The sequence below is a fragment of the Astatotilapia calliptera genome, chromosome 9 (genome assembly GCF_964374335.1).
Source record: "Astatotilapia calliptera chromosome 9, fAstCal68.1, whole genome shotgun sequence".
Lineage (NCBI taxonomy): Eukaryota > Metazoa > Chordata > Actinopteri > Cichliformes > Cichlidae > Astatotilapia > Astatotilapia calliptera.
The window spans coordinates 34,822,975-34,844,139 of record NC_137430.1 but is presented as its reverse complement, the minus strand read 5'-3'; the positions used below and the strand labels follow the sequence as shown (position 1 = coordinate 34,844,139).

The window sequence follows — 21,165 nt, the reverse complement described above, 5'->3', positions numbered from 1 at the left end:
CAGCTGAAAGCGGCTCAGCGGATTCAGTTTCCCGCGCCGCTGTTTACATGGCCGCCGCTGTTTTGCCCGGCGTGCCTTCATTAGCATCCATTTGCAGGCTGTAAACAGATGGAACCACATCAGATCCCCCGTCTGCCGGGCCGTAGATCATGGAGCAGTTAAGTGGGCAAAAGTGGATCGTGGGTTTGTTTTCATTCGGATGTTTCCTGGTTCTTACTCTGGATTTAAAGTTTCCACGAGCTACGAGGTTTACACAGACCGGCCTTTGAAGCAAACGTGGACGTCAGAGTGTGATGGATGTTCCTCCGCTGATGAGCGCGAACATGTGAGAGGCCGGTCGGGAGGGTCGGCGGCTCCTCCGGTCCGTCCATGAGATTATTTGATTTTATCAGGACAGGTCGTTGGGACAAAAGTGAATGCATGAAATATTTAGGCGTATGAATAAAGGGTAAAAAGTCAGGTTAAGCCCCGCCCCCAGCTCGCCCTGCCTGTCAGGTTCGATGCATCCCGCGTGGAGCCTTTGGGAGTGAATGATTTATGGATTTAGACGTTCTTCAGCATGAGTTTTGTGCTCGTGAGCTTTGGTCAGTGTGAGCTGCTCTGCTTCGCTGTGAAGCTGAACGCTCGCTCGGTGGTTTGCAACATGCAGCACACACGTTACGCGTACAGGACACGAGGCCGCTGTAATGTGTCTGTGTCCAGGGAGATCAATACGCCACAGAAAATAGATCCGTTCTAAAAAAAAGCCTCTAAATTAAAAATAACAGTGAGATGTGTTATTTATATTTATCTAATAAAACAGATTTATTTGGCTCTGACATATTTTAACTTACTTCATTTATTATTGATTATTATTGTTAATATTATCTAATATTGTTAGTTGATTATTTATTTAAATACTCGTTCATCTTTGCTTTGTTCTTCTGCTTCGTGAGGCTGGTTTCGTTTGTCTCGTCAGCCTTTCGGCTCCGTTGCAGGAAACGGGAACATTTATTTAAAACAGAAATATAAAAACGAACATGTTTGAAGAGTTAAATGAAGAAATGCTGCATGGATGTACAATAACACAAGATTAAATGCATAAATCTAAAAATAATAACTAGTTTTGGTAAAATAGAGGAAAAAATGCAGAAACAGACTCAGATTGTCACAGAAACACGAGTCATCCTGCATTTTATGTTTTCATCGTTTTGTGATGATCCTGACGCAGGTGTTGCTGCTGCGCTCTGACGGTGGCCCACCCGAGGACACGCTGTGTGAAACACGAGTGTCTGTTAACATTAACGACTCGTTAACTGATTCTGAGCTGAAAGAACAGAAAGTAGAGACGCTGTGAGGGTCAAAGTTCAGTTTGTGGTGCAGGTGAATCCCACGACATCAGACTGGACCAAGTGGGTGGTTAAAGCGTGGATACTGAGCTCAGAGCAGACGCTTGTGTGGCTGCTGAGGGCTGGCGCAGGGAGACTGAACACAATTAAAGTTCAGTTAGTCTCCCATGTTGGTGTGTTTACCATATCTGACTGTAATCATAATCAGAGTGCCGGGATTTATCACCCGCTCTGCATGATAATGTCTTCGTTCTGGAACTGACTTCTCCTCCAGCTTCCAGCGAGGAGCTGGATGAACCTGACTGTAAGGCTGTATGTGAGGGAAACCAGCAGCCATCCCATAATCCCATTAAAGAAGAAGATGAGTCCACTGTAGAGCTGCTGCTTGGTCCACACAGCAGCTCCTCATCAGGATGGTCAGAGGTCATCATCCCAAACCTGGAAGTGATCGGGAAAGACGCTCGGCGCTGGTGGACGGCCTCTCGCTCGCCCATCTGTCTCACCGCCTCTCTGTTCGTCGAGCTTTGAAGGCGCATGATGATGATGATGATGATGGTTCCTCACTGTGCCTGTCCTGGATCACGGTGCAGGTTCATGTTCTCACTTACTTTGATGGAAAAATCAATCTGGTCTTAGGAGGTCAAGGGTCAATGCTGCCTAATCCTTGAATATGAGGAACAGCTGAGTTTGTGTTCAGGCCAGTGTGCTCAGTGATGTCACTAAAGATTTCTGACATCATAAAGGGCTTTTTGCATTTCTTTTTGGGCTTCTTAGCTGCACCGTCTGCTGGAGTCTCTGCAGGAACCAAAGCTCCACGCTCTCATTTCTTTCTTTTGATCTTATGAATGAATTTTGTCCACAAACAGGAAAAAGTTTTGTTTATTGAATAGTTTAAAGGTGCTGAAAGCTCACACAGATGGAGGAACAGGTGGGATTCATCAGCAGATCTATGAGAAGTGCTTAAATGAGATCGATGAACCTGAGTGGAACAAATCTGATGATGTGACATCAGCTGACAGTCCTTTCAGTTTATTCTCTTCATCATTTCTCTGTTTGAGTCCAGGCTGTGATGTAAATGGCCTCTGTTTGTATAGCTTTACTTGGTCCCTAAGGACTTCAAAGCACTTTGCACATTCAGTCATCCACCCATTCACACACTGGTGATGGCAGCTACATCGTAGCCACTGCCGGACACTGGCGCCACCGGCCCCTCTGACCACCCCCAGTAGGCAATGGGTGAAGTGTCGTGCCCAAGGACACAACGGCCGAGACTGTCGGAGCCGGGGCTCGAACCGGCAACCTTCCGATTACAAGACGAACTCTCTCTCGTTCCCTTATAAACTCATATTTTGGCGTCTTGAAGTCCTCACGGACATCTTTACCTCCTCACGGTCTCTGTGTCTGCCCTCCTGTTGCTCGCCCTCGTCCCCCCCCTCCCCACGGAGGCCGACACTCACCGACCTTGTTTTTATGACTGCAGACACTCCGGCCATGTATCTGTCATGCTGTCTGGGCAGCGTCCAGGTCCTGCAGAAAACATCCAGCTAAATATGGCTTTAATATCCTGACTACTGGAGGTGCGCTTGATTTATCCCAGCTGAAACCTAAACAGCCTCTGAAGTGGATACCTAACATGTAAGATCAGATAAATGAGCCCCTCCTCAGGCTGAAACCACCCACCTCTGGCAGCACCACGTTTTACTCCCCACTTCACTAAACAGAGCCTCACAGACTTTACCCTCCAGCCCCGACCACCTACAGTCCTACAGCCTGGGAATTGAACCCTAACATTAGTGACTTGCTCATGTTGCTGCATTGTTCATGCTTCTGTTTGGGAAACGGTCTGATACTGCAGGAGCTGTCAGTTCTGAAGCACAGCCTCTGTAGCTTTGGCTGCTGTCCTGATTTATTGGCTTAAACAGGAAATGAAACTTTACCTTTGGGATGTTCGTACTCTTGGTGGAGATTTGGACTCCCAGGCTAAGCAGCCCTGCTCCCTTTACCTTCCCCTGCTTTGTAAAGCTACCCCCTGAGTGAGTACAAGCTTTGATCAAAGGAAACAGCTTCCACAGCCACGACGGACTGTAACTGAAACATTTAACTCCACTGTCTCTGGGTTTACACCGACTCTGGGGAAGAGAACTCAAACAACGCAGTATCTGCTCTGGCTGATGTCACTGCTCTGCTCCTCCACAGTAGCAGAGCCTCCGTCGGCGCCTTAACCTGTAATGGTTTGATCAGAAGAAATGCAAAGTTTCATCTCCTGTTAGTTTCAAGAATCCAGTTGTTGGATGCTTTTTGCCACAAACGTTCAGCACTAACAGCCAATGTACCGACGTCAGCCTCAATTACAGTAACTTTTCTGAGCTTGTGATTTTTCGTACCTTTCTGCAGGACACGTCCTGTCGTTGAATCTAACATCTCAGCAGCCAACAGTCACAACCAGCTTCTCCTGCGTTGGCAGAGTCTCAGTTTGTGGGTCTTTTCATGAAAAAGGTTTGTGCAGGGAGACAAACAGTGATCTACAGCTGTTGGTGTGTTTTTGGTGAAGGACTGAGCTGAATCTTGGCAGGTTAAACACACAGTGGTGCCTGTTGACAACTTGCTTGATGGAACATGATCCTGAACCCCGTCAAGTCTGAGTGATAACCAGACTTTTTACACATGTGAATCCTTTCTGGGACCCTTCCTCGCTCAGTTGTTCACTGACGATGAAGCAGCTCTGGGAAACTGAACCTCTGATGCTTTTAACGTGTTTCTCTTGGGAAGCGGAGCTCGGAGCCTTAACCCTGGATGGGAGGGATAAACTCTCCACGGTGTTGTCAGGCCAACCTTAAACAGCGCAGTTTTAATTACTCGCTCTGGCACTGAGCTACAAGAGTTTATCTTTTAATTCATTCCTTTGCTCCATTTTGTGGTTGAAATGCAGTGTTTCTGTCATCTTTAAAGCTCTGCATGTCTTTGTTTGGACATGAGTTCCCCAAATAAGTTTTATTACTGTCTGGAAATTGTCAAATAATGCCATAAAAAATGCTGCAGAAGAAGTCGCTCTTCCAGTGAACATTCCTGGGAAACAGGCTGAGCTGAAGGTTGGAAGGATTAAAGGTGTGAGGACAGACGGAGAGCTTCCTCTGACGTCACGTCAAACCTTCAGCATCTCCAGCTGCCAGGTGTTGGACATGAAGGTGAAATAAGAGATAATAATGTCAGAGTTTGTTCGTATTTATGAGTATATCTGTTTCTGGGATGGATGGATCAAAGCGTGGAGAGACCTGCAGGCCCTGATCTAGTTTACCTTAGAGAGCTACGCTCAGACACATTTATGGGAGAGGCTGTGTGAACTGAGTGGATTAAATAAGGCTGGAAAATACCTGAAAGTAGAGTCACAACGATGCTCGATCACTTTCTACAGAGTCTGATGTATGAAGTGGAAACAGCTGAAACCTGTTTCCGCTCATCTGTTTATGCAAAGTGCTGTTACATCACGCTTTTGTGGTCATATCACATCACCTCGGTGACCAGGAGATAGCAAAGATGTAGGGAGAAAGTCTGAGAGAGCAGTGAGCAGGAAGTTTGTCGTGAGTTTGTTTCAGGATGAAATTCATTTAAAGTCTCGCCGCTCTCGAGGCTTCCTCCAGGTCACGCAGACCTGCCCGTCAGTTCCCAGATAACCCGGATAAGCCGCAGGCTGACAGCTGAACGCGGCTCGGGGGAAATATATTTCTGCTCTGGATGATCGGTGGGCTGATGTGATGAATGTGTGGGGAGGATTTCACTTTCCACCAGCTCAAAAAACCCCAGTTAATAGTTCCAGTAACAGCCAATCACGTCGAGCTTTTGTTGCTGTGTCCGTTACTGTCAGACTCTGTCAGGTAGGCTGTTTTGGTGTGTTTGGAACTTTTACGGATGTTTCCATGTTCATGTCTGTACGTACAGGAAGTGCATCGTCTTTTGTTTTCACTTACCTGATGAGACGAGCTCTGAGCGCGCTCCTGCTGCTGGTGTGAAGCGCCCGCTCAGGGCGTGGCCCGCTCAGGGCGTGGCCCGCTCAGGGCGTGGCCCGCTCCGAGGACAGCGGCAGGTGGGGAGCATGACTGGATGGTACACCTGTCAGACTGTGGTGCAGCTGTCCTCAGGTGAGCTCGAGTAGACAGAAACCTGTCAGGAAGCAGAAAGCGACGAGCTTGCAGAGGCTCGTGATCCTCATGATTGTGACTTTTTTACGTCTGAGGTGTCGGGTCAGTGACCCCGGGCTTCACTGACCTGTGGCGTCCAGGCGTTCACAGCGACGTCGGCTCTTTGTATCTTTGTGGTTCACCTGCTGATTGCAGGTCAGTTTGACCCTGCTGCTGAGGAGCTGTTGCAGCAGTCCTGCTGCTCAGTGTGAGAGGAACCCAACGCCCACACGTGTGGCCACGCGCTCGGCTCACGAGCCGATCTGTGTGCTTCTGATGATGATGTTGGAGCTCCGCAGGTCTCTGGTTGATGATCACATGATCAGCTGTCCTCAGACTGAGGATGATGGTATTTCCACTCTAACTGGTCAGTGACCAGCTGGTCCATAGGCCTGTGTGACCTGTGAGGCTGAGATGACATGAAGCCCTGTGTTTTACACTCCTCTTGTCTCACAGTCGTGTGTTATTTCCTACTAAACACCGAGTTTAAACTCTCAGCTTCTGAAGTGGAGCTAATGTTGCTTTGTGGAAACTGATCCTAGATTAACAGCTGAGGTCCGCCTGCCTTCAGCCTGGAGCTGAGCTGGGTGTGAGTTACTCTCTGCACGCTGTCAGACTCATGTACACGTTATTTCCCTTCCTGTAACTTTCCTCCGTGTTTTGTTTTTGAGTTTAACATCAGCCTGAGTTTGGAGATTTGACTCATTTCGATGTGAATACCAGATGGTTTGCTTCAGCTCGGTAAACAGACGTGATGCTCCTGTAGCTCGGTGACGTCAGCACAGCTTCGTGTGTCCTCTCAGGGGCTTTTAGGTGGTTTGGAAGACGCTCGCCCGTCCTCCTCCTCTGCTCCCAAACGTATTTTTTTAGCAGATAAATCGTGTGTCTCACGATGAATCGCTGTTATCAGAGGCAGCGCTGAGTCAGCAGGGAGAGCTTCTCTCTGCTGCGAGTCCTGAGTAAGCGCACGTGTAGCTGCACGCTGCGGGCTTCGGTCGTAACTTCCTGCTCCGGAGGATGTTATCCTGGGTGGTACATCACAGATTATGGAGAAAAACCGAACTGACTGGCTTAACAAGGACAACGCGACCCAGACGTGGGAGAACGCCGACCTTCATCCGTGCATTTACAGTAAAGACGACTGAGACAAGTGTTCTTCATTAAAACTCCTGTTTGTGTAAATCGGATGCAGCTGGACTTGTTACACAACGACGACATTTGATTGATTTTAATGATGAAATAATTCCTCCAGCTCCGAGCACAGAGAGCGTTTAGCCTCCAACGTGTCAGAGGGAGGTGTTTCCCCGCTCTCGTCTTCAAGCGCAGAGGGCTGAACGCGACGGCGGTGTGGCTCGGCGTCCTGCTTCTCCTATGGCGCTCGCTCATATTTCCAGACGTGTTTTCAGGCTGCTTTTGGGAAAAGACGACAATCTTTCGTATTTGTTGACAAAACATGACAACTCATACTCTAAATGATGTGTGTTGGCGTACGCTTAGACACGAGAAATGCTGTTGCTTTGAAAACAGTTGGGACCACCGTCTCAGACTCGAATGTTTCCATCTGTCAGGCTGTCGAGGACAAACCTGATGTCAAACTTTATCAAACACCAAGTGCTCTCAGGTGGACACAAGGACTCTTCATGTATGCTGAAGTTCATCATCATCATCATACTGTAGGGATCATGTATGATTGTGTGTTCTCTGAAGTTTGGACCAATCCTGATGAAACCCTGCAGAGGGCGCTGTCAGTGCCAGCGTCCATACAAACTACTCAAACTTTAAAGACGGCGTCAGAGTGGCGATAATTTATGTGACATCATCACGACATGAGACGCATTATGAAGCAGCCCATTGGGTGTTAAATGTTCAGCGTCTATAATTCATCATTGTTTATGTTGTTGTAATAAACGCTGTGTTGCCTGTTTTTCTTTCTCTGTGAGGTTCTGTGACTCATGAGAGGAACGCTGTGCTGACAAAACAGATGGAACGACGGTGATCGAATATATTTCTCACAGTTTTAGCGATCAATCAAGCTCTGCAGGCAAATCCCACCTGTGTGAAACGAAGAGTAATAAACTGAGACACAACGTCGTGTGAAGCAGTGCGGGATCATGGGAGTGGTTCACCAGTGTCATGCATCACAGTTCGTTGGTCCAGCTGGTCAGCGTGGGCACAGTCAAACCCACGGTCGCGGCGTTCGTAGATGAAGGGCAAAGTGTTTTCAGTCCACGAACATTAGTGTGATGATTTTAAACGTTAGTGTCTGCGCTCGTGGGTTTGCTGTCAGCGCTCTGACGGTATTTTACCTCAGCTTCATCAGCGACCTGCTGAGAAGTTCACCCGAATCAGTCGGAGGCTCACAACGAACCAGATGAGCAGGCGGGGACATTCCTGGGCTTTCCCAAGTATTTTTCTCAGGAAGCTGGAACAGTTTTGGAAAAATACTCTGATCTCAGTTCCTGGTGTTCTGCCTTCACTTAGACGTGAGAGCAGCTGCAGATGCAGAGCGGTGAAGTCGGTGTGTTCTGAAGCTCCTCGGTGTTTGTGAAGTGACTGACTGCTCTCTTTTATGCCGAGCGTCCCCCCTGGTTTGTCTCTGTCCCTGTAATTCCAGCAGTTTGTTCCCTTCAGTGATTGCGGCCTCTCTGTGGCTGCTGACAGAGCGAGGGCCTGAGCACGTTTCTTTCTCTGTCCACAAAGACTCTTGAAACTCAATTAGAGGAGGAGTCGTTCCAGGCCCGCCGTCTCCTGACAGTAATAGCTCTTATCATCTGCGGGACACGGTGACAGATTTATTCCTCCGAATGAGACCCTCCTGCTTCTCTGTGTGTGTTTTGGAACCTTTGATTGGATCCCGGTGATGTTTGAAGATGATCGGAGCGAGTTAGAAACTCTGCTCCTCAGGTTTGGCGTTGCCAGGTTGGAGCTCGTCACTGCATTTAAACATGGAGGAGGTTTAGCAGCCTGAGCTGTTTCACTAATGAGGCTGAAGTAAACACAAACAGCTCTGAGGACACGCGTGTGTTATTGGTCATGTTATACTGTTTCATATGAACTGTAGACAGGCACAGAGGGGAGGGTGAGGTGAAGGAACGCCATCCAAATGAGCTGAAGGACGAGGACCAATGAATGGGCCTAATGTAGAATAGGTTCATTATCATAACCTCTGCTGCCAGATGTCAGCTACCTGCCAACAGGTGTGATCTGACACTGCAGACGTGGGAGTGCTGCACACCAAGAGAGGACAGTCTGCTTTTTTAAATGGCTGCTACGAGTTCATCAGCAGGAGGCGGTTCCAGTCTGTCAGACGGGACATGATTGGCTGCTTTTCCTTCTTCTGTCAGGCTCAGGTTCCAGAGCTGGTCTAGCTATACTCCCACAGCTGGAGATGCTAAACGGGGACACTTTCAGAAACTAGCAGCTGTTGTTTTTTGAATGAGTTATTAGATTATTAAGCTTTTAAAAGAAGAACTGTGTGTTTGCCACATTAGGGGCAAAGTTTCATTCAAGGCCTGAAGAAAACCCGACAGCCAAGGTCCCTGCTGAAAACCCCAACCAGTAGCTGAGGGTTGCTTGAGGGTGATTGCCTGTAGTTTGCATGGACTGAATAACAAAACTTTTACTTTGAAGGGCAGCGTTGTCCATGCGCAGGTGGTGTCACAGGTTACTTCCTGTAACGTTAGCGTCTTCCATGCAGACTACAGGAAGCAGCACGCTCTGAATGACGACCTCACATTGTGGCCGTCAGGAAGGCTGGTGTTTAACCCTCTGTGACCCGACCTACCTGTGCAAGAGTCTCTGGGTGTGGCTGAGGCTTAGATGCCATTGTCTACCTGACGAGGTGTGGAGGAAGGCGTGTCTCAGGTTGGCTGTGGAGACGCCACTTCTCGCTTTCATTCTCTCGTGTCAGTCTCCTCTAACCCCACCTACAGCTAACCCTGAGTGGGTGTTACCTGTACCCTGTAAATGATGTGATGTCAGTAGTTTACCTGCGTCCACGTCACACTGACACCAGACACAGCAGGTGATAAGAAAAGGCTTCTTCCAGAATCCACATCGAAGGTATGAATATGTGAGATAACCTGAACCCCGACGTGATTTTTTATTGTCATCATTTTCATTGTGGCTCTAAGTGTCATTACGTGACATTTACATGCTGCCAAAGGCTTTGCACAGAAGAGAGAAGTAGAAGTTAGAAACATCTCGGAGTTGAGGACGTTTCACCGTCTTTAAAGGGAATAGTTGGATTGGGAGGCCGTTAATAAAGCATCTCAGTGATGTAGTTAAAGTTTGACTTGTTTTAATCACTTCCTGCTCTGTGACATTTGACTGAAGTGTGTTTTTTAAAGGACAGGTTGGCTTCTCAGTCTCCGTGACGCAGGAGAGTAAATGAGTCCTGACTGATCTGAGGTCAGGCGAACCTCGCGTGGTGTTCGTGTGTCGGCACATAGTGAGCGTTTAAAAGCACTCTGACTTCCTGATGCTCCCAGCGCGTCCTCTTGTTCTTCATTTACAGCGACAGCATTCTTATCGTCGGCCCCATTTCGCCGCTCGCTGCCGTACAGCCTGTTCCCTCTTCATGGTAATTGCCATCCATCGCTGAGCGGCCGAGCTGTTTATTTCTGAAGACACTTGTACCTCGAGTGCCTCCTTAGAGAAAATCGCCTCTCAGTCACGACGTGTTCAAGCCTCCGGTTCAGCTCGCCGTGAGCCTCTCGACAGTGAAGGACCGTTAACTGAGCTCTGATGAAGTAAACAGCAGCTTATTCAAACGACGGTCATTCAGGAAGCCAATCAGAGCTCAGATAGCTTTGTCTTAGTACTGCAGTGTACACCGGGTCAGCTTCTGATCAGCCAATCACAGGATTACAGGATATAAAGAGTTTACTCTCAAAGGTAACCTGGTCACAGTAGTCTGCAGTGTAACTCGGTCTGAGGAGGACGATGTCGGGTTCTGCACTTCATTTTCTCTGAGTTCTGCACAGATTTATGATGTTTATTCATCAGGTAATTATTTCCTAATTTTCTGACTGAGTCGTGACTCAGACGGAGGTCAGGAGGTTAGAGAGTCGCAGCCACGGCGCCCTTTGGCTCTCGCTGCCTGAATGTTGATGAACTCCTGACGTCAGCTGAGACACGGCGCGGCCATGACGGACAAAAACGAGTCGAGGAATTTTGTGATTTGTCACTTTCGGCTTCATTAATCATCCATCGTGACAGCTGTTTGGGTTTGAATCCAGGTCAGAGGGGTGTTTCCTCGCATCCTGGAAACACCTGGAAGACTTGGAATTACTTAAAGCTGCTTTCAAGGAAGGTTTATTATCTCCGTCCTTGAGTTTCCACCTGTTTGCCTTAGTCCTGACGCAGATGGTACAGGTACAGGTAAACCTTCACAGCACCACAGAGCTTTAAATCTGGTATCCATGGTGATGCTGAGGGGTGGGTACACCTGCAGCGGCGTGTTTAATGTCAACCAGCAAAGACTGAAGGTCAAGCAGGAGGCAGAAGAACCAAGTAAAGCTGAGGTCAGAGGTCACAGGGACGTGAGTCCCTCCATCAGAGCGGCGCTTACAATCCTCGAAGCTTTGAAGATGGACGTGAGACCTGCTGTGATAGGCTGGAGGCCGAGCTGAAGATGTTCAGATGTTCAGTGAGCAGGATGGTAATGAGTCCATCAAAGGGACCACCTGGTCAGGGAGGATGAAGATGGAGCTGCCAGCCAGGAGGAAAAGAGAAGAGCTCAGAGAAGATTCATGGGTGTGGTGAAGGAGGAAATGCAGAGGGTTGGTGTGACAGAGGAGGATGCTGGGATAGTAGGAGGTGATCGACCGTGGCACCCCCTACAGGCAGCAGGAAGAAGACAGACGATTCTGCATAACGAACATTTTTACCAGTTTTCTAAGTCTTCTTGAAGAAAACGTGATGCTCATCATCCCATAACTTCCAGAATGAGCATCCTGTTTTCTTCAGTGTGACCGTAAACTCTTCAGGAAAGTGTTTACTGAGCTCAGAGATCAGAGGCAGGAAGTTCATCGCAGCCGGCTTCCTCGGTGTCGGCTCGCTCAGCAAAACCTAAAACCTCAGGCCTTCACCTCGCTCTGAGCGGCTCTGAGCGTGCTCACATAAAACAGGGTGGTTTACAGGTCATGTGATCCGGTGAGCACCACCTCCTCCAATCAGAGACATGATCAGAATGTATGTGAGGTGAAGTCTGGAGACTAGGACTCAGATCCTTCCTGTCTCTCACAGTCTTCCTCTGGAGGAGGGCAGTTCTATGTGATTTAACTATTCGGGGTGTGTTTGCATGCTGCGCTGTTACTCTCCTGTGTGATTGTTTGGTCACTCGGTCAGAGGTCATAGGTCACGCTGTGATTGGGGAGCTTCCGCCCAGCAGCGGCTCGTTGCAGGTGCGTCTGCAGACGCAGCAACAGCTGCTCATTAAATCTTTATTTAACCCGGGAGGGCTGACAGAGGCCTGCGCTGCTTCACGCAGCCATGTGTGCACACTGGGAGCAAACCAGTGCAACCAGTGTAATCACAGTGCGAGCCCCACAGAGGAAAGAATGATCGACTTGGCTTCTGTCCATCCAGACGGACGTGTTTCTCCTTTCTGGTTGTGCTTTGCATCAAACCTGCTGAAGGCTTCCTCAGAAAGACCGCTGCAGATCTTCTGTACCAGAAGGAAAACCTCACCGAGACTCTTATATGCGAGTAATCAAACACACGGAGCAGATGTGGGGTCACCTCCAGCTGTGGGAGGTGATTTGTATCAGGGTGACGTTTCGTACGCTCACATGAAGAGCTGAAAGAAGTTATTCAGTTAAAATCCTGAATCATGGTTTCACAGTGACTGTAAGATCATTTTCATGGTTTGGTTAAATAATTAACAGTTGTTCTGATATCTTCTTACTGACCGAAGGGAACACAAGCTGCAGTTCCTCTGCCGTCCAGCAGAGGCAGCAGTGAGTCAGTCCCACAGACAGTTTCACAGACTGTTTGGTCTCCAGAGATCATTTCATAACACCTGTTTATAACTCACCTGTTTAAACTGTATGAAGGCTTGAAGTTTGCATTATTAGGGGCGTGGCCTCTGTGACTGACAGGTGGATGGTGACACAGGTGGCTGTAGCTGCTAGCTGTCTGCTAGCTTCACCTGAACTGGACCTCTGGACCTGTTTGTGCCGTTGGAGCCTTTTTAATGACATCATGTGACCAATAATATGGCTTCTGTGAGGTTACTGTGGCAACAGAGCGTCTGAGAAGGCGGGGCTTGATTAGTGGGTGACATCACAGTGACTGTTATTAAAAGATAATTTTTAACTTGTGTTTATATGTGATATTTATGACCTGTTACCTGTGATGTTCCCAGAGTTTCTGAGTCGTCCTCAGCTAACACACCGGTCCGTGCGGTCGATTTAAACTCGTGTTTACGTCATGATGAGTCAGACGTGTAGAAGTACGTCCTCTGCGCCGCTCCAGCTGATTCCACAGCTTTCACATTATGTATTGAAACTGCAGTTTGGAAAGAAGGAGAAAGAACCTCGACATGAAAGCTTTTTATTCAGAGCTGAGAACGTGCCTGGTCTCCATCGCAGCCATGACGGCTCTGTATTAGACTCTGTGATTGCTAATCCACCAGGATTACACGAAGGCCACAGGAGTGACGAGGTCAGATGTCCCAGATGTCGCTGTGACCTCTGAGTGACCGTGTGGAGGAGGAATAAGTGAGGCTTTTTGTTGACTGTAATCAGAGTGGGCGGAGGACGTGATGGAGCTGAGGGAAAGTAATGTAAGGAAATAATCAGCGGCGAAGCCTCGGCGGCCTGCGCAGAGCAGCTCTGGGACATCTGGGAAAGTGTGAGAGGTGGATTTGATAAAGTCCAGGTACGCTGTGACGAATGAGAGCCTCGCAGATTGAATGTGAAACATGGACATGGTCTGGAGACGGAGACGCACAGGGCGGAGGTCTGTCAGAGACGATGCAGCTTTGACTGCACGTACAAACTGAGGCCTTCAGCTGAGCTGTCGGACTCGTTGCTGTGTTGTGGTTGTCTGACCCGTACGATCCTCAGCTGGTGCAGAGCTTCATGCTGGCTCTGTACAGTCGGCTTTGCACTGGTGGAAATGTTGGCCTAACAGTTATTACGTCAGTGTAACCGTGTGTTTATCACACTACTGCCCCCCAAAATTAAAGGAACTTCAAATCTCACGCTGGATATCTACACTGATATATGAAGGTGATCAACCTACAGAGGCTGGATTCAATGATTCAATGATGCACTTAGTCCAGTCGATCAAAATGTCACTGCAGAAACTGAAAACGGTGCTCAGTAATACCTGATACCTGATGGGTGCCGAGCCTCTGGAGGTCTGTGCATCCTAGAGCATCACTGACAACCAAACAGGTGATGCTGAAATGATGTTACATGCAGCATGAGGTTCTCCATGGCGTCTCCACGCCCTTTCATGTCTTTAACATGTGGTCAGGGTGAACCTGCTCCCATCTGTGGAAAGCACCAGTGGTGGACCCACCAGGTCTGGTATTCTATGGCAAATCTAGTCAGGCTCCACGGTGCAGTGAGCACAGAGCCCACTACAGGATGTCTGGCTCTCAGGCCACTCTGTCTGTTTCTGATTGTGTGTGGTCAGACATTCACACCAGTGGCTGCTGGTGTGAATGTCTCTGACCACACAGGAGGTACTGGTCCTGCTAATGGTTCAAGGCCTCCTACGGCCCTGTCCAGCTCTCCTAGATTAACTGCCTGTCCTGGAATCTGCTCCATGCTCCTGAGACTGTGCTGGCAGACTCAGCAAACCCTCTGACAGTGGCACGTCCTGGAGGAGTTGGACTACCTGTGCAACCTCTGCAGCTGAACAGCTGAACCTGGTGAACGCCCTCTGCTGCTTACCTGACCAGAGCAACACCCCAGAAATGTGACATGATGTCAAATGTTAACTGGATTTACTACTGCATGAGTTCACAGCCTTTTTCAGTCTGTTCGGTTTTTCTAAAACTAAGAGCGGTTCGTGGAAACAGACTATTATATATAAGTTATTATTATATATAAACATGAGGTATGATGAGACTTCCCTGTGCTTCAGTGCCTCTTACAGATTTCATTACGTCTTCTTGAATAAATCATTAACAGATATCTCAGGAATAAACCCGGTGTAGAGAGATGTGTGACCTCCCTGCTCTGAGGTCACTGCAGTCCTCTGATGGTGCTGCTGCACACCTGACCTGAGCTGATTATCAGCACAGTGGAAAATATTTGATGACCCCTGAAGAAAAGAGGAAGCTACTCAAAGAGAGGAGATGAGTTTGTGCAGACAGAGCAGCAGAGGGCGTTCACTTATTTTCACTGAGCTGAGACTTATTAATCAGGAAGAAGAAATATCATTTCACACAACCTGAACCTGCAGAGCTCTGATCGTTTTCCTCTGATAACCAAAAACAAGCAGAACTCCGTCCGGTTCCTCCGCCCAGCACACAGACCTCTGCCCTCCGCCTGTCTGATAAATCAGAAACACTCAGTTTAAACTTTATAAAACCACAAAAACACTCAAAGTTTCACTAAAAATAAAACATAACAATGACAAAGATGACGAATATGTGCCGTGATGTTTATCAAGCAGAGCTGAGAGCACGGACTCACTGTCCCCGCTGATCCCGAGCTAACGAGCTAACGAGGCTCAGTGTGTTGCAGCCTCTGATTGGCTCGTCAAAGGTGCTGATCACAAGCTGGAACGATGCTATTGATAGTATTGATCAGAGCTGTATGGTATTGCATGGCGTGTGTGTGTGTGTGAATGTAAGACGGTGTGTTTGCTCCAGCACTACGTGACTTGTTTAAAAGCAGCACCTGTGCAGGTGTTTGTAGAGCTTTGTGACAGTTTCTGATGATTTTGTGTTTTCTGAGTTTTTCAAAGTGTCACAAACCAGGACTGACACACACACACAGACACACACAGACACACACCTCTCAGTATAACTGTAACTATGTCCACCTGCTGCAGACGGCGTGAGCCGTGTGATGTTATTGGTCGAGTGCAGGTGTTTCAGCCGCACAGCGATGTGTGTGTGTTATATTGTGTTACTGTGTGTGTGCAGCAGATGTTGGTGCTGTGTTCCCAGAGTTGCTGTGAGGTCGATCGAGGACGCAGACGATGAGTCACACAGATATGAAGAGGCTCGCTCGCTCGCTCTCGTGGTTCCCGTTTTATTTGTGATCGGAGACCGGGAGCGTCTTCCTGTTTTCTCCCCCTCACCTGCCTCTCTGCTTCTCTCTCTCTCCCCAGCGGTCCGCTCAGACTCTTTTCTCTCTCGTTGTTTCTCCTCTTTTTCTGCTTTGAGTTTTCGTTTCTGCTTCCTTTAAACATCTCTTCATTTCTCTCCTTTCTTTCTGTTTCTCCGCCACATGAGAGCGAGGCGCTGCCGCTCTCGCCTGCTCCCATTGGACGATTTTCTGATGAATGTCAACAGATAAAGTGTAAACACACAGAGACAAAGCAGCCAGGCGCTGGCTTCCTCTCCGACCTCTCACGGTCCAAATCCAAGCATTTGGAAGCCATTGTTCTGATGCATGATGGGAACTCGTTTAAGAGACCACATGAAGGCGAGCGATGCGGCGCTCGGCGTGACAAACCTGACGAGGGTCTGAGAGTCACTGAGCGGTCAGTGTGATTGGAAATGATGGTGGTCATGGTGCTGTCACTTCCTGTTCCAGCTCACAGATTATTACACAGCAAGTTTGACTTTTGAATTTCAGACTCGAGCCCCATCCTGTCTGTAAGAACACTTTGTTAACACGTCCACCATCGTAACGCTCAGTTGGCTTCTCAGGAAGTCCTTCCACTTCATTTTAACCCCACAGAAACTCCCTGCAGTTCAGCAGAGGTACAGCAGGGGGCGCTCAAGAGGCTCAATGAGTAAAAGCAAATGAATAGAATCAACAATAGTTATATAAGCTGCATCCAGACAAAAACATTTCATCTTTCCACAATCACAGCATCGATAATCTGACGTGCTGTTAGCTTGAGTTAGCTTAGCATCATCATGTATGCTGATGATGTGTCTGAGTGACCGCTGTCTGATGTTTTTATGCTAACGTGCTCTCTGAGTGTAAGTACACAGGATTCAGATGAAGACGAGCTGCTTCACTTCAGTGAATGAAGCCGATAAACAGCTAAAATTATTCTTTAAAGCTTCTTCAAGACAAAAACATTGTATTTTATCATTTGAATTAAAAATGCTAACGTTGCAGCAAACTTCCCGTAACTCTGCTTTCAGAGGCTGGGAGGATGAAAGGTGAGTGGAATCGTCACATGTTTCATAGACCATGTCCTGGCAGTCCCCCTGGTGACCCCCGACCTCCACCCAGCCTCCCCTGTGGATCCTGAGTTAGGTCTTTAGATCGACGTGGACCGTGGCAGGACAGGAGCTGCACTGTTGCAGTGTGGTGCAGTTACACAGGACTGCCTGTAGAGGGTGTCTGTGAGCCACGTCTGCAGTTATAGAAGGACAGGAAGAGAGGGAGTTTTAAGAAAAGAGGTAAATGTGACGATGTGGTCAGGTGACTCGGACCTGCAGAGAGACGATCTGCGACGCCCACAGTGAGGCATAAAGGTGGAGGTTTTACATCAGGAGTGACTCCAGAGGAAATCAAACCCCCACCTGGCTCGCTCGCAGCCTTGCTCCACACATCGTCTGTTTGCCGGAGCAGGAATGCAGCGGAACATAGTTTGGTTTGTGAGCCATAATCAAATCAAAATGTGTCTGCATACTTTCCCATGGGGACGGAGGAGGAGGAGGGGTGTCCAATTAAACAGTGACACTCGGAGAGAACGACAGATAAACAGACGGATAATCATCAGCAGTGGACGGAGTTTCAAACAAAAGCAGGGAGGAAGACAGAGGGAAGAATGTGGCCGCCGCTGGTATTTCATGTTATTTTTGGAGCGTTTCAGGAGCAGCGGTAGCTAATGAGCTAAAATACCAAAATGCACCGCGATGGACAAAAGAGTTCAATTTGAAGTCGCAGCTGTCGCTCGTTTAGCAAACGGCAACATTTGATTCCAGCAGTCATTATCAGAGCCGCGATCCCCACGTGATCAGGGCCGAGTCACTAACATATTCACTCTGTTCAAATACTCAGAGGTCACAGGCGTATCATTACGGACGCTCACGTTTACCTAGAAACACGAGAACAGGCAACCGTTATCAAAGAGAGGGCGCAGCATTAGCCATGGACACGGTAACAACATCAGTAATGACAGTGATAAACTCAGGAGTGAACAGTGAAGGAGGAGCTCAGTCCCAGCTGGAGCTCGGCTGGAGGCGAGAAGTCTGACATCACAGCAGAGAGACGAGCCTGTTGGCTGGTGTTCAGAATAAATCAGCTGATCATCCATCCATGTCCTCGACAGCCTGTCCCAGCTGTCCAACGAGGGTTCACGTGTTTCCATCGTTTGTCCTCTGACATGTTCAGACAAGCCTGGAATACACGAGGAGCTATGCTAAGGGTGTTTTCACGCCTAGCTTGTTCACTCTGAGTTTGTAAACAGAGAAAAAAGTAAACCAAAGCAAACACTCCAAACCACCTGAGAATGTGCGCTGATTGGCCGGGAGTGTTTGGGGCGGGAATAACAAAAGTAAATAGACAAAGAAGGTTTTGGATGTTTGGAGAGTTTACTTCCTGTTCACAGCGAGCTGCTAGCCCGCGCAGACCTTTGCACGTGAGAGTACAAAGAATTCGTGGCTACGGACACTTTTTAGCTCAGACGTTACGTACACTTGGCAGTGTAATGATGTGTGTGTTAAAAATATAAAACTATAGTTTAAACTTTCAAGGACATTTTTAGCAGAATATTAAAATATTTGAGGTTATATAAATTTGGTAATCACTTAATGGACTGTAAGCTCAGACACTGGTCAGGGACTCCAGTTAGCTGAGGTGAAGATAGCAGACAGCTAGCAGCTACAGCTACCTGTCAGTCAGCGAGGCCACGCCCCCAATAATGCATACTTTAAACAGGTGAGTTGTAGGCTACGTCCACATGTACACGGGTATTTTTGAAAACTGAGATTTTCTGTTTTCGTTTTTTTTTTTAATCCTGTCCACACGTGCAGTTTTGAGAAAATATCTCCGTCCACATGTAAACGCTAAAAACGAAATGTTGGCCAATCAGAAGTCTAGAAGCTGGGAGGGAAAGACTAAACAGGGTTTTGTACCCTCACTAAACCTTCAGGACTTCTGAAAAGTTTGTGTTGTCCTGGAAAGGCAGATAATTTTGTTACTATTCAGGTGCCTTCAACATTTCAAATGTTAATAACAAAGACAGTACTTTGACGTTGTGTGACTAAATCTCTGTGTTCCTCGTCCACACGTAAACGCAAAAACTGAGTTTTTAAAAATCTCAGTTTTCAGTGATTGAAAACACTGTTTACATGTGGAGAAAAGGTGCAAACGCATAGAAAAGTCTGTGTTTTCAAACATACCAGTGTGGACGCAGCGTGATCACTGCAACAGTTTGAGTGTGTGGGACTGACTCACTGCTGCCTCTGCTGGACGTCAGAGGAACTGCAGTTTCAGGAGTTTAAGCATTGGTTTCATTTTTCAGGTAAAATAAACCTGAAGCTGAACCGGTGGAACTCTAAGGCTCGTGCATCCTTTATAGGCTTTGCAGTTTGCTTTCCTTGTTCCCTCCTCTCTTCCTCTTCTATAATTTACCTGTGTGTGTGTGTGTGTGTGTGTGTGTGTGTGTGTGTGTGTGTGTGTGTGTGTGTGTGTGTGTGTGTGTGTGTGTGTGTGTGTGTGTGTGTGTGTGTGTGTGTGTGTGTGTGTGTCGTTTCTGCAGAGCTGTTTTCCAGCTCGCCTGCAGATATGGTTACAGCGTTGGTCTGTGGTGCGTTTGAGTGCTCGGTGCGTTGAAAGGAATTTTTACTGCTGACTGAAGCTGAGTGTGATCCAGAGAAACTCGCTCATCCGTTCACGTATGTGTCTCCAGCCAGCGTGGACACAGTTTGAGTTCCTGCGTGAGTTTTTATCGGTCACGCGTGAAGAAGAATTAGCCGTGACGCGCAGCCCGTGTTGAGCACGTGGGACATAACGTTTCATGAGTGCAGATATGTGAGCAGTGCGTCTGCTATTCGCTCGTCGCTTTGAAGCTGATGCCTCGCTCATTACCTAGGTAACGCCTTTACGACCAGTTCATGTGTCAGTCAGCTGTGTCCTGTGCTCTCATTGGTAGTCAAGTTTATCTCAGGACCCGCCCACTGTGTGTCGCCCGTCTCACTTAAAGCCACCTGTTAGCATCCCTAAAGTTTTGGCCCAAAGGAACATAGATATGATGTCAAACGCTGCTACTGTCCTTCATCCTGATGGGATTCTGACAGCAGGTTTGTCAAGTCTCCATAAAAATAAGTTTGACCTCTGACCTCTGTGAACAGATCCTGGATCAGTGCTCAGCAGGCATACACATCCTACAAACGTGTATTCTCCCATAAACATGTTCATAAGTGATGCATAAAGTGCAGGAAGACTGCAGCACGCTGTCTCGGTTTGTTGACTCTAGTGTTTTAGAATACTGACTGCACGTGCTCAGTAGCGTCTCATCTCCGTATCGTTTATGATCAGAGCTGCTGGCGCTCTCTTCTTTGTGCAGTCTGACTCTGATGTTTTTACAACATGCGTTTGATGTCAAACACACGGATCTGTGGGAGGAGATCCTCTAATGTGGCGCTGCCTGTCATCCTGTGGACGAAGCTCAGCTCCGCGAGCTCCACGAGCTCCTGGAGCTCCAGGAGCTCGGCACACCTGCTGCAGGTTCAGGTGAGCCCGAGCTCGCTGAGAGGAAAGCAGACCTGAGGCTGTGAGGTGGGCGGTGTCGTTCCTGCAGACTGGTGTCAGTAAAAGCAATAAAGCTGTGATGTGATGAACGCAGACCAGCGTGGCTGACCTGCTGGTGGCTCTGAGCAGGTGAAGGATTTCAGGTGCTTCTTCTGTACATGAGGTTGGTGAATCCACCCTTTGGCTTCCACTTGCACACGTCTGTGGGAACTTGAAGCACCGAGGAGTCGTTTCCTTAGACCAAATATAACCTGAGGGCCTGGGTGGACTCAAGTGTTCCCATAACATGGAAATGTGTCTCCAAACATCTGGATTATAAAAAGTAAGAACACTATATCCAGTGGAGTCCTCGCACAGATCCACTCGCTCTACCTGCTGACGGCGAGTGCTCCGAGGGAAAGAATGATGTCAGCTGATCCCCGATGAGGCCCGAGGATCATTTATCTCCGTCACTCCTCGGGTCTCGTCCTGGCAGCCATGTTGAAACTGTCGGTGTCACCTTCTGCCCGAGCCACGGCGTTTGGGATTCGCTTCCATGAAATCATATTTGGCGTTTTAACGGTGGGAGTTCCCACTGTCAGCTGAACAGCTCCCTGCTGACGGAGCGCACCGTCCTGCTGCACACCTGGAACACAGCTGCTGCACACGCACAGTAACACACAGTAACACACAGTAACACACAGTTAATCTACTTTCCCCACAGTTTTCCTCCATATGGGCGACTCTGTCCAAAACACACACATTCCTCATGCCACAGTTTCCACTTCATGCAGCTAAACACACTCACACTCACACAGAAAGAGCTTTTTGTTC

At 48.2% G+C, this 21,165-nt stretch overlaps 1 protein-coding gene across 3 annotated transcripts in view; it reads left to right on the top strand.

Moving 5' to 3' along the window:
- The window catches only part of sugct (succinyl-CoA:glutarate-CoA transferase), a 70,937-nt gene that overhangs the window by 20,951 nt on the left and 28,821 nt on the right, over positions 1-21,165 (top strand). The window lies entirely within an intron of this gene.